This window comes from Pseudophryne corroboree, chromosome 1, assembly GCF_028390025.1.
Source record: "Pseudophryne corroboree isolate aPseCor3 chromosome 1, aPseCor3.hap2, whole genome shotgun sequence".
In the NCBI taxonomy this organism is placed as follows: domain Eukaryota; kingdom Metazoa; phylum Chordata; class Amphibia; order Anura; family Myobatrachidae; genus Pseudophryne; species Pseudophryne corroboree.
This window is the reverse complement of record NC_086444.1, coordinates 1,152,089,422-1,152,105,069: the sequence shown is the minus strand read 5'-3', so window position 1 is coordinate 1,152,105,069 and position 15,648 is coordinate 1,152,089,422. Positions and strand designations below refer to the sequence as shown.

The window sequence follows — 15,648 nt, the reverse complement described above, 5'->3', positions numbered from 1 at the left end:
GGCACAGCGTCTATTCACCGCTGCTCTGCTAAGCAGGGTAGCGAGAGACAGAGCCTCCCAACTGCTCCCCCCACCGCGGGACACTACGGCTCACGGGTGGGACAGCGGGACAGTCCCCAAAAAACGGGACTGTCCCGCGAAAATCGGGACAGTTGGGAGGTATGCATACCTGAGCGTACCTGCATACTGCTACACCAGTCACAGATGCAGTGAGTGTGATCATGTGTGGTTTAACATATGAAGAGGGTTACTGACATTTGCAAGGGCAAGGTGATGGATAGAGGAGTGTATGAAAGCCTGTCTGTGATGAGGCTGGTCAGCAGAGGCCTGTTCACACTCCAGGCTTGTATTAATGAGCACATTCCCACAGAACCCTGAGAGTGCCTAGGGGGGAACATTAATCTCAGCCCAGGAAAGCTGTTGCAGTGTATACAGCCGCTCTATGCAGTTTATCCATTAATTGCAATGGTACCACAATGAGTGTGAGTAGGAGGAGACACAGTGGGAGAGGCGTACTAAGCCCTGGAGAGTGATAAAGTGGAGACAGCTAACGTATCAGCCGATCTGCTCCTAACTGCCATGTTATAGGCTGTGTCAGGGCTGCCATCAGAATTTGTGGGGCCCTGGACTGACTAAATAGGTAGCACCCCCGTCCCCCACAAAAAAGAAAAAGAAAAAAAAGAATAAAATATATATATATATATATATAGGTAGTGAATGAACGGCGGCACTCAAGCAGACTTAGTCGTTATGAAGATAAAATTTCCTTTAATCGCCTACATGTTTCGGGGAAAATCACCCCGTCCTCAGGGCTCAAACAACAATAAAAGCATCTACATATGACATTTATATACACCACAGACAAAACAACATTAGTACAAAGACGAGTGTGAGCGCCAATTAAGGGACTTATCTGTTTATTCCCGTCTCATGAAAGATCCTACTAAGGACTTTAAGAAAGAGCTGGACATCTATTTAAAGGAATCCAGTGATTTGGGTATAATATCACAAGATGTTCGTACTGCCCTTACGGTAGACTTCCCGGTAGTACCGCTTTTTTACACCTTGCCTAAGGTACACAAGACCTTAGAGAATCCCCCAGGTCGACCTATTGTGTCAGCAAGGGGCTCGTTATATCAGCCCATAGCGGTCTACCTGGATGCCTTCCTTAACCCCTGTGTTCAAGCTTTGCCTTCCTACTTAAAGGACACATCGTCTCTTTTGCTGCAATTACAGCAAGTGGAGTCGATACCCACTGATACCCTTTTATGTAGTGCTGATGTGACCAGCCTCTACACCTGCATCCCACATGATGCAGGTGTGGAGGCTGTCAGAGTGCTTATTGAGGGCAATGTTTTATACCAGGGTCCAGATGTGTCTTTCTTTTTACGTTTATTGAATCTGGTCCTTACAAGAAATTATTTTGTCTTTAATGGGGAGTTTTTCTTACAGTCTTCTGGTTGTGCGATGGGGTCCGCTGTGGCTCCATCGTACGCTAATGCCTTCATGTACCAACTTGAAAATATCATGTTTTACCTTAACCCTTCAGTTAAGTCCAAAGTCGTCTATTACAGGCGTTATATTGACGATCTTCTGGTCTGTTGGGGTGGTTCTAGGGAGGAGCTTACCAGTTTGTGGGAACAACATAATGCCTCAGAGCATGTAGTAAAATTTACATATGTGATTGATGAGAAGCATGTTAATTACTTAGATGTTTCCATTACCCTTAGCTCTGGTCAGCTTAGTACTTCCATTTTTGTTAAAGATACCGACAGGAATACATTTTTGAATCATCAAAGTTTTCATCCATTGGCCCTTAAGAAAGGGTTGCCGTACTCACAATTTTTGCGGGTGCGGCGTATTACATCGGACCCTCAGGAGACCATTGTGGCCCTTAATGCAATGTTACTGAGATTTGCACAAAGGGGGTACCCCATCAGGGAACTTGAGAAATCTAAGGAGGCGGTCCTCCGTATTCCTAGGCAACAATTATTGAACCCCAGACCTGATCAGAACTTGGGGGGCGATAGACTACCATGGGTAAGCAGATTCACTACGAGCACTAAACGAATAGTGAGCAAGGCCAAACAATTGTGGCCCATCATACAAACCGATTCTGCTTTAAGTAGTCTATCTAATACTAGACTACTTCCCAGTCACACTAGGGGTAGCAACATAGGAGATCACATTGTTCGCCTTGATGTCACAAATTTGGCCAAAAGTAATCAGTCCCATTTCCTTAGACCTAAGATGGGGTGCTACAAATGCCTGGGATGTGCCACATGTAACACTTTACAAACCGGCACTACTTTTAATCATCCCCAAACGGGTCAGAAGATCCCTATTAGACATCGTCTAACGTGCACTACAACCCATGTAATTTATTTGCTTACATGTCCCTGTGGTCTAGCCTATATAGGCAAAACTATACGACAGTTTAGGGAAAGGATGGCACTACATAGGAGTGCCATCAAAAAAGCGTTTGAGAAGGGCACAAGTGACCAGCCCTTTGCACGTCATTGTCTGACAGCCAAACATGGGGTGGCTAGCATTCGGGCTATCCTTATTGACCATACCCCTACTTCTTTGAGGGGTGGCAATAGGGATAGATTACTCCTACAGAAGGAGTCCCGTTGGATTTTTAGGTTGGGAACATTATCCCCTGGTGGCCTCAATGAGAATTTGGGCCTCCTTTGTTTTCTTTAGGGCCACATAATATACATCTAATTCTGTTGTGGGATTCTGCTATTGGTTAAATTGTTTATTGCTAAATATTAATGGTTAATACTCTGTTGGATTAATAACAGAGGTATTTAATATATTACCATTGAGATAGCTATACTATTTTGACTAGGTATTGCTGTCCTCCTCATTAGCGATGCTTTATGTGTATTTTAATTGTGTTGTCTTTTTAAATGTATTATGTTCTTTGTACAGGCCCTTCGGATGCCTGCAATTGTTTAGTGTTGGTTACTATGACGATCTCCCTGTCCCGCGGCGCACCGTGACGTCATCACTCTGCGACACGGAAGCGTGCAGCATGTGCGGGCGGGCGGCGGCGCCGTGAGGACAGGTGAGTACAATCTTTGTACTAATGTTGTTTTGTCTGTGGTGTATATAAATGTCATATGTAGATGCTTTTATTGTTGTTTGAGCCCTGAGGACGGGGTGATTTTCCCCGAAACATGTAGGCGATTAAAGGAAATTTTATCTTCATAACGACTAAGTCTGCTTGAGTGCCGCCGTTCATTCACTACCTATGCTAGTCACATTGCTGACTTGGAGGGCACCGCAGCAAAGGAACTCGTTGTCGTCTCTGGGAGTGCCGGTATGACTTCTGTATATATATATATATATATATATACACTCGAGCATGTCGGCACTCAATCAATGTAAACAAATACCATGTCGGCACTCAATCAATGTAAACAAATACCATGTCGGCACTCAATCAATGTAAACAAACATCTGTGAACGCCCGGATCTCCAGCCAACGATGCGGGGCACACACCAGTGACGTCACTACATGCACGTCACGGAGCCCTCGCGCCACTGCCATGGCAACAGTAGCGGCCGTAGAGGTTGCCTAGGAAGCTTCCGTGTCACCAGGTTCCGAATGCATCATCACTGTCACTCTCAGCTGGTTCATCTACGGGCCTGTATTAAAAACACCAACATATAAAAAAAAAGAAATAGAGAAGTTAAAAACACACTGAAATAGTGTATACTGAGGCAGACACCAAAGTGTATATGCAGAACCCAGAGGAATAACGAGTAAATATATATTAGTAATCCATATGCAACAACATATTTGCAATATGCAAGCTAAATATATACAACATACACAGAAGGCAAATACATAAACAAATTAGTGCAATAAAGATAATTAATAATACTAAATCCAGTATAATTAATACAGGCTATTCCAACATATCTTCTCATTTAAACCCCTAGGGGCAACAGTGTCCATTCAGACAATTCATCTCGCTTCCATACCCAACAGCCTCTTATTCCTATCCCCACCACGTTTTATCTCTGGCAGGTGGTCAGTGATCATATATTTTAAACTAGCTAGGCTGTGACTTCTATCCACGAAATGTTGCGCCACAGGTTGTTCACTTTTTCCGGTTGTCAGGGCCGCACGGATTGCTGAACGATGTTGGTTTGCTCTTACCTTGAATTATCATTTAGTTTTTCCCACATAATAAAGTCCACATGGGCATCTGATGAGATAAATGACATGAGTCTTGTCTTGTACATGTCACCGCATGCTTTATAGGGATATACTTCCCACTATGTGGGTGTCTAAAAGAAGTCCCGATATCCAGGTGACTGCATGTGGCACAGTTAATGCATTTGTAACAACCTGCTTTACGGGCATGTAACATGAGAAGATATGTTGGAATAGCCTGTATTAATTATACCGGATTTAGTATTATTAATGATCTTTATTGCACTAATTTGTTTATACATTTGCCTTCTTTGTATGTTGCATATATTTAGCTTGCATATTGCAATTATGTTGTTGCAATAGAATGTTCTGTTTGCAGAAGTCCCACAGAGTTCCGGATACTCCAAGGGTTTCCTCAAGGTAAGTCCCTGTACCGTTCCTCTATTTCCCAGATTACAGTAGCCACACCGCTTAACTCTGTGGGACTCTTGGAAGCTGATCACCTGATGAGTATACGTTTGCCTTTATCACGATAGATTTTATATGCTTTTTATACTTTTTTTGTTTGTTTTATTAAATCTTTTCCCTATAAGTGGGAGTCTGTACTATTGCTTTGCTTCACTTTTTTCAGTAAAGCTCAGAAAGAAGTCAAAAGAATCCATATGAATTGTCGTATCCATTCAAAGAAGTGAGCCATTACATGCTCTCGTTTGACTGACCCATTGTGAGTGCAATACTAAAATAAAACCCTATTTTATTGAATTGGATGTCTGCACTATTGTGTATATTATCTTTTTCAGTTCATTTATTTCATTGTTCGATGGTATTTGAGGAGTTCATCCCTGTCTGAAAAAGGGAAGTAACGTTATTTATGTAACCATGCAAACAGTATTTGCGCAATTATACATTTAATTTCTTGTTTTATTGACTGTATGGGAAAATAGTGAATTTTTTCTCAAGTGTATAAGCTGCCATTGTTTACTGTTTATTCAGCGCAGAAAACATAGTACCTATTTCTCTGACGTCCTAGTGGATGCTGGGGACTCCGTAAGGACCATGGGGGATAGCGGCTCCGCAGGAGACTGGGCACAAAAGTAAAGCTTTAGAACTACGTGGTGTGCACTGGCTCCTCCCCCTATGACCCTCCTCCAAGCCTCTGTTAGATTTTTGTGCCCGAACGAGAAGGGTGCACACTAGGTGGCTCTCCTGAGCTGCTTAGTGAAAAGTTTAGTTTTAGGTTTTTTATGTTCAGTGAGACCTGCTGGCAACAGGCTCACTGCATCGAGGGACTAAGGGGAGAAGAAGCGAACTCACCTGCGTGCAGAGTGGATTGGGCTTCTTAGGCTACTGGACATTAGCTCCAGAGGGACCGATCACAGGCCCAGCCATGGATAGGTCCCAGAGCCGCGCCGCCGGCCCCCTTACAGAGCCAGAAGACAGAAGAGGTCCGGAAAATCGGCGGCAGAAGACGTTCTGTCTTCAACAAGGTAGCGCACAGCACTGCAGCTGTGCGCCATTGCTCTCAGCACACTTCACACTCCGGTCACTGAGGGTGCAGGGCGCTGGGGGGGGGGGGCGCCCTGAGACGCAATAAAAACACCTTGGATGGCAAAAAATGCATCACATATAGCTCCTGGGCTATATGGATGAATTTAACCCCTGCCAGAATACACAGAAAAACGGGAGATAAGGCCGCCGAGAAGGGGGCGGAGCCTATCTCCTCAGCACACTGGCGCCATTTTCCCTCACAGCTCCGTTGGAGGGAAGCTCCCTGGCTCTCCCCTGCAGTCACTACACTACAGAAAGGGTTAAAAAAGAGAGGGGGGCACTAATTATGCGCAGTATTAAAAATACAGCAGCTATAAGGGGAAAAACACTTATATAAGGTTATCCCTGTATATATATATAGCGCTCTGGTGTGTGCTGGCAAACTCTCCCTCTGTCTCCCCAAAGGGTTAGTGGGGTCCTGTCCTCTATCAGAGCATTCCCTGTGTGTGTGCTGTGTGTCGGTACGTTTGTGTCGACATGTATGAGGAGAAAAATGATGTGGAGACGGAGCAGATTGCCTGTAATAGTGATGTCACCCCCTAGGGGGTCGACACCTGAGTGGATGAACTGTTGGAAGGAATTACGTGACAGTGTCAGCTCTGTATAAAAGACAGTGGTTGACATGAGACAGCCGGCTACTCAGCTTGTGCCTGTCCAGACGTCTCATAGGCCGTCAGGGGCTCTAAAGCGCCCGTTACCTCAGATGGCAGATATAGACGCCGACACGGATACTGACTCCAGTGTCGACGGTGAAGAGACAAATGTGACTTCCAGTAGGGCCACACGTTACATGATTGAGGCAATAAAAAATGTTTTACACATTTCTGATAATACGAGTACCACCAAAAAGGGGTATTATGTTCGGTGAGGAAAAACTACCTGTAGTTTTCCTGAATCTGAGAAATTAAATGAGGTGTGTGATGATGCGTGGGTTTCCCCCGATAACAACTGATAATTTCTAAAATGTTATTGGCATTATATCCTTTCCCGCCAGAGGTTAGGGTGCATTGGGAAACACCCCCTAGGGTGGATAAAGCGCTCACACGCTTGTAAGAACAAGGGCTCTACCCTCTCCTGAGATGGCCGCCCTTAAGGATCCTGCTGATAGAAAGCAGGAGGGTATCCTAAAATGTATTTACACACATACTGGTGTTATACTGCGACCAGCAATCGCCTCAGCCTGGATGTGCAGTGCTGGGTTGGCGTGGTCGGATTCCCTGACTGAAAATATTGATACCCTAGATAGGGACAGTATATTATTGCCTATAGAGCATTTTAAAGGATGCATTTCTATATATGCGTGATGCACAGCGGAATAATTGCCGACTGGCATCAAGTCTAAGTGCGTTGTCCATTTCTGCCAGTAGAGGGTTATGGACACGACAGTGGTCAGGTGATGCGGATTTCAAACGGCATTTGGAAGTATTGCCTTATTAAGGGGAGGAGTTATTTGGGGTCGGTCTTTCAGACCTGGTGGCCACGGCAACAGCTGGGAAATCCACGTTTGTACCCCAGGTCGCCTCTCAACATAAGAAGACGCCGTATTATCAGGCGCAGTCCTTTCGTGGGCAAGCGGGCAAAAGGTTCCTCATTTCTGCCCCGTGACAGAGGGAGAGGAAAAAGGCTGCAGAAATCAGCCAGTTCCCAGGAACAGAAGCCCTCTCCCGCCTCTGCCAAGCCCTCAGTATGACGCTGGGGCTTTACAAGCAGAATCAGGCACGGTGGGGGCCCGTCTCAATGAATTTCAGCGCGCAGTGGGCTCACTCGCAATTAGACCCCTGGATCCTTCAGGTGATATCTCAGGGGTACAAATTGGAATTCGAGACGTCTCCCCCTCGCCGTTTCCTAAAGTCGGCTTTACCGATGTCTCCCTCTGACAGGCAGGCAGTTTTGGAAGCCATTCACAAGCTGTATTCCCAGCAGGTGATAATCAAGGTACCCCTCCTGTAACAGGGAACGGGGTATTATTCCACACTGTTGTGGTACCGAAGCCGGACGGCTCGGTGAGACCGATTCTAAATCTAAAATCTTGAACACTTACATACGGAGGTTCAAATTCAAGATTGAGTCACTCAGAGCAGTGATTGCGAACCTGGAAGAAGGGGACTACATGATGTCTCGGGACATCAAGGATGCTTACCTTCATGTCCCAATTTACCCTTCTCACCAAGGGTACCTCAGGTTTGTGGTACAGAACTGTCACTATCAGTTTCAGACGCTGCCGTATGGATGGTCCACGGCACCCCGGGTCTTTACCAAGGTAATGGCCGAAATGATGATACTCTTTCGAAGGAAGGGAATTTTAGTTATCCCTTACTTGGACGATTCCCTGATAAGGGTAAGATCCAGGGAACAGTTGGAGGTCGGTGTAGCACTATCTCAGGTAGTGTTGCGGCAGCACGATTGGATTCTCAATATTCCAAAATCGCAGCTGATTCCGACGACTCGTCTTCTGTTCCTAGGGATGATCCTGGACACAGTCCAGAAAAAGGGGTTTCTCCCGGAGGAGAAAGTCAGGGAGTTATCCGAGCTAGTCGGGAACCTCCTATAACCGAGCCAAGTCTCAGTACATCAATGAAAGGGTTCTGGGAAAAATGGTGGCTTCCTACGAAGCAATCCCATTCGGCAGATTCCACGCAAGAACTTTCCAGTGGGACCTGCTGGACAAATGGTCCGGGTCGCATCTTCAGATGCATCAGCGGATAACCCTGTCACCAAGCACAAGGGTGTCTCTCCTGTGGTGGTTGCAGAGTGCTCATCTTCTAGAGGGCCGCAGATTCGACATTCAGGACTGGGTCCTGGTGACCACGGATGCCAGCCTGCGAGGCTGGGGAGCAGTCACACAGGGAAGGAATTTCCAGAGCTTATGGTCAAGCCTGGAGACATCACTTCACATAAATATCCTGAAGCTAAGGGCCATTTACAATGCTCTAAGCTCAGCATGACCTCTGCTTCAAGGTCACCCGGAGTTGATCCATTCGGACAACATCACGGCAGTCACCCACGTAAACAGACAGGGTGACACAAGAAGCAGGAGGGCAAGGCAGAAGCTGCAAGGATTCTTCGCTGGGCGGAAAATCATGTGATAGCACTGTCAGCAGTATTCATTCCGGGAGTGGACAACTGGGAAGCAGACTTCCTCAGCAGACACGACCCCCACCCGGGAGAGTGGGGACTTCACCCAGAAGTCTTCCACATGTTTATAAAACTCGACAAGTATTGCGCCAGGTCAAGGGACCCTCAGGCAAATGCTGTAGACGCTCTGGTAACACAGTGGGTGTACCAGTCAGTGTATGTGTTCCCTCCTCTGCCTCTCATACCCAAGGTACTGAGAATTATAAGATGGAGAGGAGTAAGCACTATATTCGTGGCTCCGGATTGACCAAGAAGGACTTGGTAACCGGAACTTCAAGAGATGCTCACGGAGGATCCGTGGCCTCTACCTCTAAGAAGGGACCTGCTCCAGCAAGGACCCTGTCTGTTCCAAGACTTACCGCGGCTGCGTTTGACGGCATGGCGGTTGAACGCCGGATCCTGAACATTCCGGATGAAGTCATTCCTATCCTGATCAAAGCCAGGAAAGATATAACCGCAAAACATTATCACCGCATTTGGCGAAAATATGTTGCGTGGTGCGAGGCCAGTAAGGCCCCGACGGAGGAATTTTCAACTAGGTCGATTCCTACATTTCCTGCAAACAGGAGTGTTTATGGGCCTGAAATGGGGGTCCATTAAGGTTCAAATTTCGGCCCTGTCAATTTTCTTCCAAAAAGAACTAGCTTCAGTCCCTGAAGTTCAGACGTTTGTGAAAGGGGTACTGTATATACAGCCTCCTTTTGTGCCTCCAGTGGCACCTTGGGATCTAAATGTAGTTTTTGGGTTCCAAAAGTCACATTGGTTTGAACCACTTAAATATGTGGAGTTAAAATATCTCACATGGAAAGTGGTCATGCTGTTGGCCCTGGCCTGGGCCAGGTGCGTGTCAGAATTGGCGGCTTTATCCTGTAAAAGCCCGCATCTGATTTTCCTTTCGGACAGGGCGGAATTGAGGACTTGTCCTCAGTTTCTCCCTAAGGTGGTTTTCAGCGTTTCACCTGAATCAACCTATTGTGGTGCCTGCGGCTACTAGGGACTTGGAGGACTCCAAGTTGCTAGACGTTGTCAGGGCCCTGGAAATATAGGTTTCCAGGACGGCTGGAGTCAGAAAATCTGACTCGTTGTTTATTCTGTATGCACCCAACAAGCTGGGTGCTCCTGCTTCTAAGCAGACTATTGCTCGTTGGATTTGTAGTACAATTCAGCTTGCACATTCTGTGGCAGGCCTGCCACAGCCAAAATCTGTAAAAGCCCATTCCACAAGGAAGGTGGGCTCATCTTGGGCGGCTGCCCGAGGGGTCTCGGCTTTACAACTTTGCCGAGCAGCTACTTGGTCAGGAGCAAATACGTTTGTAAAATTCTACAAATTTGATACCCTGGCTGAGGAGGACCTGGAGTTCTCTCATTTGGTGCTGCAGAGTCATCCGCACTCTCCCGCCCGTTTGGGAGCTTTGGTATAATCCCCATGGTCCTTACGGAGTCCCCAGCATCCACTAGGACGTCAGAGAAAATAAGAATTTACTTACCGATAATTCTATTTCTCGTAGTCCGTAGTGGATGCTGGGCGCCCATCCCAAGTGCGGATTGTCTGCAATACTGGTACATAGTTATTGTTACCAAAAAATCGGGTTATTGCTGTAGTGAGCCATCTTTTCTAGAGGCTCCTCTGTTATCATGCTGTTAACTGGGTTAGATCACAAGTTATATGGTGTGATTGGTGTGGCTGGTATGAGTCTTACCCGGGATTCAAAATCCTTCCTTATTGTGTACGCTCGTCCGGGCACAGTATCCTAACTGAGGCTTGGAGGAGGGTCATAGGGGGAGGAGCCAGTGCACACCAGGTAGTTCTAAAGCTTTACTTTTGTGCCCAGTCTCCTGCGGAGCCGCTATCCCCCATGGTCCTTACGGAGTCCCCAGCATCCACTACGGACTACGAGAAATAGAATTATCGGTAAGTAAATTCTTATTTTTTTAAAATTGCCTTCTGAATATGTTGGGAGGTATGCATGAAGAGCTTAACACAAGAAAAGTTTGTGTTATGATGGTTCCACAGCTTCTCAGTGCTGAGCAGAAAGATATAGAAAGCAAATTTGTACAGGCATTTTGGAACAAAATCAAGCATATTCACATTTTATAGATAAAGTTATTACATGTGATGAAACATAGATCTTCAGTACGATCCTGCAGAGCCGTAACTAGACTTTTTGATGCCCTGTGTCAGAGACAGAATTCGTGCCCCCACCTTCCCCCCCATTTTTTCAATAGGGACATAAGGCACATGCCTCCTGGGGAAGGGGTATGACCAGATTGATTCCAGAGAAAGCTCATGCTATGATGCCTCTTCCCACATTTTATATCTATATATAATACACACACATTTATAGACCACTGCAAAAAAATGGGTATGGACATAAATCCTCTTTATAACACATTCATGCACTTAACAGCTTGTTGTTATTCAGTTACAATACCCTTTATTAAATAACACATTTTAATATACTGTCATACCCAGGATTCAAACCTCCTACTCACTGAGCTGTTTGATTCTGCATAAAAACAAAGAACACTATATAAAGCTACTGATACTTTGTAAAAAAACATAATCAGCATTGCAATTGAGCAGATCTATGTAGTGTGCAGCCACACATCCAATCTCTTGCAGCTACACACTACATAGATCTGTTGAGCAGCAACGCCAATCATTTTTTTCACAAAGTACAAAAGGTAAGATTCAAATAGGTAGAATTCTCTAGCTTAGAATTATCTACCTTTATATGCAAGGGCAGATAGTTCAATTATTAGATTGTCTGACTGCAATGCCACAGTCAATGGGTTAGAATCCCTGGGTATGTCAGCATCTTAAAATGTAATAATGGACAGTGTGACCGAATAACAAAGATATCTCAAGTTGAGTTGTCAAAGTCGAAAAATATTGCAATACACACATCACGTACAAACTACACACAGATGGCCTCCGTGCGCATACTTATTCTGCTGTGCGTGCACATATTCGCAATTTGCGTATGGTCGCTACCGCGTGGTATGAGTATTTACGGTAGTGTTTGTAGTTGCATGGAAAAGCCATAAAAACACATTACATATTTAATCCAAATAGTGCACAATGTACACATAGTCTCCCTGCATCACACCAGCAAGTTACAACAGTTTAAATGGTATCAGAACAAAGGGATTCACCTTTACAGGATAGGAGGGGACAGAACAAGGTTATAAGGTGGTGTTTGGTATCCAGTTGTAGGGTATTTTAAGGGCAATATTCCGGTGTTGGTTTGCAGAAGATCGCACGCTCCTGCGAATAGTTATGCGCAGGAGCAGAATATAAATATAAACTGTATTTACTGTACATTTGTTATGCGGCGGGAACCCAGAGGAGACCACCCACAAGTGCATCTGGAACAGACATCGCCCACCTATTCAAACCAACCTATGACCTCTCCTGTACTGTAAATGACCATCCCTGTGTCCAATGAACAAAGAGATTACAGTATCCATTATGTTAAGTTTTGGAAGATTGTATAAAAGAGCCAGCTGCATGCCAGGTCACACACAGACTCTTAAGGTCATCTACCCTGATCACTGAGGACCAGACTGGGAAGCGCAGGCGAAAACCAAACAAGCATGTACCATTGACTGTAGCCATTATTCTATTGTATTGTATTGTTTATATTGTTACCCCCTGCAAGTAAAGAACTGTTGGTGGGTTAGACCCCAACCTAGTTTTGAATTATAATTGGTGTTGTGTTCCATTTCCTTGCTAAGGTTTAAAGTGTATTTACAGCCACTCGGGCTGCTGCATTGTGCTAACAGCGTATAGGCCTGTGTACGCAAACTGTGTAGTCCCTACGCCCTTTTGGCGTACATACACAGAGTGCGTACACTGTGCGACCTTGTGTATGTAAGGTTTGTAAATAATATAAAGGTGAAAGGTTAATTACTGCGGCCGCAGTGGCTCAATATTAAAGTGTATCAACTGTGTTTAAGGTATATGCTTTTTAGTCCTGTAAGTAAACCAGCATTTACAATTGGTGGCATCGTCCAGTTTTCACATGCTCACAGCCTAACACAGGCATTCCCAACCGCGGTCCTCAAGGCACACCAACAGTGCAGGTTTTAGTGATATCCAGACTTCAGCACAGATGGTTAAATTAAAATAACTGAGGTATTAATTAAGTCACCTGTGTTCAAGACTGGATATCACTAAAACCAGGACTGTTGGTGTGCCTTGAGGACCGCGGTTGGGAAACACTGGCCTAACAGGTCATAGCAGACTTAATCTATCAGCAAAGGGTGGAAAGTCATCCTACATAACCTTTTCATGGTCGATGGATGTGCTGAAAACCCTATTTGTGTGCTGTTAGATTGCGTCTGGTCTGCAGAGATGCTGATAGAACCCGTAAAACAGGGGGGAAAAAAGCTATTTAAAAATCTGTGAATTTTTTTTGGCACCAAAAGCGTACACAAAGGGCACCGATACTTTGCATACCCTCTCACATTGTTGCAGCAAGATTCAGATTTCTAGAGTCATTTAGATCTGTGTGAAATCGGATACATTTGTTGCTATATAGTTAAAATTGAAATAACAGTGTTTAAGGAAGTAAATCTAAAGCACAACATGCAGGTCTGGCCTTGTCGTTAAAGGTTACACAGAACAAGCGGTTGTGCTTGTGAGCGATTATAGTTAGTATTGCTCACATTTATAGAGTTGTGTGATTTGTTTTATTGCCGACGCACGGTTTTGCACACGTGTCTCGGACAAAGTACAGGACTGCGCACGCAGCGTAAAAGACATGCACGGTCGCGTGTTTACGCAAAGTGCGTAAGAGTGCGGACGATAAGTACAAATTACACGATAGTTTCTTTCAGTTAAAAGGTGAGACAGTAGCCATGCTACAATAGCACACAACTATCCGGTTTCTAAAACAGATTAGTATAAAACTTTTGTTTAAACTGTATTGCCTCTGGGGGTAAAGCTGCCGACCAGAACGAGTGAAACATTTTCTGTACAGAAAAACAAAGCATATTTGAATGAGTGAAAGCAGGAGTGAGTGAGTTGAACCCCGTGAATTCGGGATCCCGTCGTTTGGTACACCAAGTAAGTGGAGGCTTGGCGGCGTGAGGCAGCTGACTCATGTTAGTATAGATTGAAATATGCCAATCATGAGGAGATTTGCAAAGGAGCGTAATAGGGAATAGTGGATTGTGTAGTATTGAAGTAAAAAGGTTTTTTGTTATGCTCCGGCTGAGGGTCGCAGTTTGTACATCGACTCGTGGTCGTACGGCAGATAGGTAACAAGTACCTATACGTCGTGCGATTGGACCGCGCGTTTGTGGGTGCGATATATAGCGCAACTTGATACTTTCTTTTTACGAGCTTTTGCGTAAAATCGCGGTATCATTAGCGTTGTGTAGAGCATACGCAAGCATGATTTGTGTATAAAAAGTGCATAGGGAATTTTTGCTGGTCTCTCTCAGGAAAATCTCCAGCGGTGGATATTTGCTGGAAAAGGTAAGTCATTCCTAACACTTCCAGTAAATATAAACCAATTAGGTCGACCTCACTGGGTACGCGGCGGTCACTATTGGAGTGAGTCGTGGTACTTGGCGGAGAAGGAGTGGGTGAAAGCGCTCTAAGAACTTTCACTGTCTGTCCGTATCGTGCAATTGGGGATTGTGTAAAAGGAAAAAGTCCGCGATGCGATCCAATTGCACAAGCGGTGGACGTATGGTAGCCAGGGTTCAGGCAGAAGAGTTGGGACATGAGAAGGTCAGAATTGCGGCCGAGAGGGTCAGCAAGGTTTATTATGTGTGGAAAATAGGGTCCACACGCTGAAGACTTTTTGTCTGAATGGGTACGTATGACTGACAAAGATAGGGTACCATTCCCTAGGGTGGGCAGCTTTAAACCAGAGGTACTGCAGAATGTAAGTAGTAAAATATGTCTGCTTAAATCCAGAAAACATAGGATTAGACATAACGATTGTTTAAAATTATGGCAACAAGAGGGGGAGATGCAAAGGGAACAAACTCGCAAAGCAGGTTCCAAACCTAGCAGGAATGAGGACACAAACACACCATTATTGACACAGGTCGAGAGGGAAAAGATGGCTACAGTCAATGGTATATCTATGAATGATAGTATAATGCAAGAGAAATGTATTAACCCTAATTTTTGCAAGATGTATCCCGTTTTGAAGTCTTTTCAAGGTTATAGGTCACAGGAAGATGAAGGACCCAGCCAAATCGGAGCTCTCATTCAGGCAGTCGCCTTGCAGGAAACTCAGGTGGGGCCTATCCATCCAGTTAGAGCAGTAACAGTATTCCCCACTGAAAGAACTGGTGAGGTCACAGCAAGGTAAGTGTGAGACGGTCATTGCACAGAGACAACAACACCTTACAGCAAACAGATTAGGAACGGAATGGTAGGATTACATCCTGTCTTGGAAATAAATAACTCCCAATGGGGGAACCGATAGTCAGGGAGTAATCCTCACCAGGAATAATGCAATGTATTGCCTGTGGTCCAGAGCTGAGCTGCGGTCAATCATTTCAGAATTCTCCGTTCCCCGGAAGCATTTAGCCAGATGTCAGAAGTTTACCAGAGATCTGTGTAATGCTCTTGAACCAACTAACAAAGATTGGCGGATACTTTTAAAAGTGTGCCTACCCCCTAATATTGACACCCAAAAATGTATCACTGATTGTAGATTAGAGTCGGATGGTCCTATGACTAACGAACACAATCAGGAGAATGTGGAACGAATTAACAGGCAACTAGAGTTGTATTTCCCCACTACTGTTAAGTGGAGAAGTATTTT

At 45.0% G+C, this 15,648-nt stretch overlaps 1 long non-coding RNA gene across 1 annotated transcript in view; it reads left to right on the top strand.

The window, feature by feature from the left end:
* The window catches only part of LOC135002581 (uncharacterized), a 70,331-nt gene extending 67,009 nt beyond the window's left edge, over positions 1-3,322 (top strand). The window contains exon 3 of the long non-coding RNA XR_010203819.1: positions 2,938-3,322. This is a non-coding gene — a long non-coding RNA (uncharacterized LOC135002581). The remainder of the gene's footprint in view (positions 1-2,937) is intronic.
* Positions 3,323-15,648: the final 12,326 nt, after the last annotated feature.